Raw genomic sequence first — 2,203 nt, forward strand, 5'->3', positions numbered from 1 at the left:
TTGCCCACAGTAGTACATATAATGGTCATCTGAGTTAAATTCCCCCATTCCAGTACATTTTAGTTTGAGGATTCCTTAAATGTCAATGTTCACTCTTGTCATCTCTTATTTGACCACTTCCAATTTGCCTTGATTCATAGACCTAGCATTTCATCTACATCAGTTTAATATTTTGCCAAATATATGACCCTATATTAAATTAATGTAGAATACATCAATTTTATAAAGACATAAATTTACAATATTTTCTATGTACTCATTTAGAGCTCTTGAATAAATGTGGTAGAATTACTTGCTAAAAATAAAAGCGTATAAAATCTTAAGTTAACTTCCAAAAATTTAGCCACTCCAAATATTTTCCCCACAGAATGAAGTTTGTTCACAGAGATTCAAAATCAAATTTTATTTTAAAAAATCAAGTTCCTTTTTCTCTTTAAGACTTTCCAAAGATAATCAGGCAGATAAATGTTATGGAAAATATAGTATCACTAAGAAGCATAATAAGTTTCCCATAATGGCTCAGTGGTAAAAAAAAAAAAAAATCCATCTGCAGTTTAGGAGATGTGGGTCTGATGCCTGGGTGAAGAAGATTCCCTGAAGAAAAAAATGGCAAACCACTCTAACGTTCTTGTCTGGAGAAACCCAACAACAGAGGAGCCTGGCGAGCTACAGTTCCCGGAGTTGCAAGAGTCCAGCATGACTAAGCATCGAAACCACAACTACAAAATGAAGCATGCTACAGTATCTTAAAACATCAAACAAACTAATATCGCAGGTTTAAAATAGTTTAATCACAAAAAAAGGAGTATCAAAAAACAATATGGTTTAATCAGTGTTTCTTCTTTTACGTATAACATGCTGCATTTACTTGAAATATGGTAATGTTTACAAACATGTAAATAAGCCAATAACTTAGAAAACACAATGAGAACATTCTGGAGAAAGAAAAAAAAAGATCACCTTCATCTCTGAGGTCTTATGGTCTTTGCTGCTTTCCAAAAGTCCTCTTGATGTCTGTTTCTCAGGTTATAGATGAGAGGGTTGAGCAGTGGGTTGATCACAGTGTAGAACAGGGAAGCTATTTTGTCTCTCTTCAGGGAGTAGATGGAACTTGGCCTTGAATATGTGAAGAGCAATGATCCATAGAAGAGCATCACTGAGACCAGGTATGAAGCACAGGTGGAAAAAGCCTTGCGCCTTCCTGAAGGTGTGTGGATCCTCAGAATAGCCAGAAAGATGTGGAAATAGGAAATAATGATGACAAGAATGCTCGAGAGGACCATGAAACCCACAAGACCCAGGAGGACCTCCTCATAGACCTTGGTGTCTGTATATGACATCTTCACCAGTGGTGGTGCATCACAGAAATGGTCAATGATATTTTTTGCCATAGAAACTCAAGTGAAAAGTGTTGACAGTATGGGCGATGGCATTCAAGAACCCTCCTATATAGGAGCCAGCAACAAGTCTGGTACAGAGAGAATGAGACATATAACTTGAATAAAGTAGCCGGTTACAGATTGCCATGTGACGGTCATATGCCATGACTGCTAGGAGAAAGCGCTCAGTGTAGGCTACAACACGAGAAAAGAATAGTTGGGCTCCACATTCAGCCAAGGAAAAGCGCTTATCTTCTGAGATACAAGTACATTCTAGGAGTGTACACAGAGGTGTACCAGAAATCCAAGAAAGAGAGATTGTCAATGAAAAAATACATAGGTGTGTGCAGGTGGGAATCAATATGAATTAAGATAACCAGGGTCATGTTACCTGACAAGATTACCAAATAGACAGTCAAAAATACTCCAAATAGTATTAGTTGCCACTGGAGGTCTGTTGAGAAACCCAGTAAGATGAATTCAGTCAGGATGGTATGATTTCCAATTTCCATGTCCACTAGGAGAAAGCTTGATAAGATAATGAGAAAAAATTGCTGATTTTTCTTTTGGAATAAAGAAATAGAAGTATCAATTAATAACTGAAAGGAGGCATATTAATCCCTTACAATGTTGGTAAAATACTGTATCTTCAGTCTGTCACTTGGGAAGACCACTAGAATTGGATAAAATAACTGATTTTAGAATTAGGGCCTTCACTTGCGATTTGCTTAATGGAGGGTGAGTATCTGAGTCTCATCAAATGAACAAAATGATGACATTGACAGGTTGTCTGATTGAGTTAAGCAGATATACAGGAAAATATT

General features: G+C 36.8%; 1 pseudogene; it reads right to left on the reverse strand.

Moving 5' to 3' along the window:
- Positions 1–962: 962 nt before the first annotated feature.
- LOC120876111 lies at positions 963–1,891 on the reverse strand (annotated as a pseudogene).
- Between the last annotated feature and the right edge of the window lie 312 nt (positions 1,892–2,203).

This window comes from Oryx dammah, unplaced genomic scaffold (assembly GCF_014754425.2).
Source record: "Oryx dammah isolate SB20612 unplaced genomic scaffold, SCBI_Odam_1.1 HiC_scaffold_17, whole genome shotgun sequence".
In the NCBI taxonomy this organism is placed as follows: domain Eukaryota; kingdom Metazoa; phylum Chordata; class Mammalia; order Artiodactyla; family Bovidae; genus Oryx; species Oryx dammah.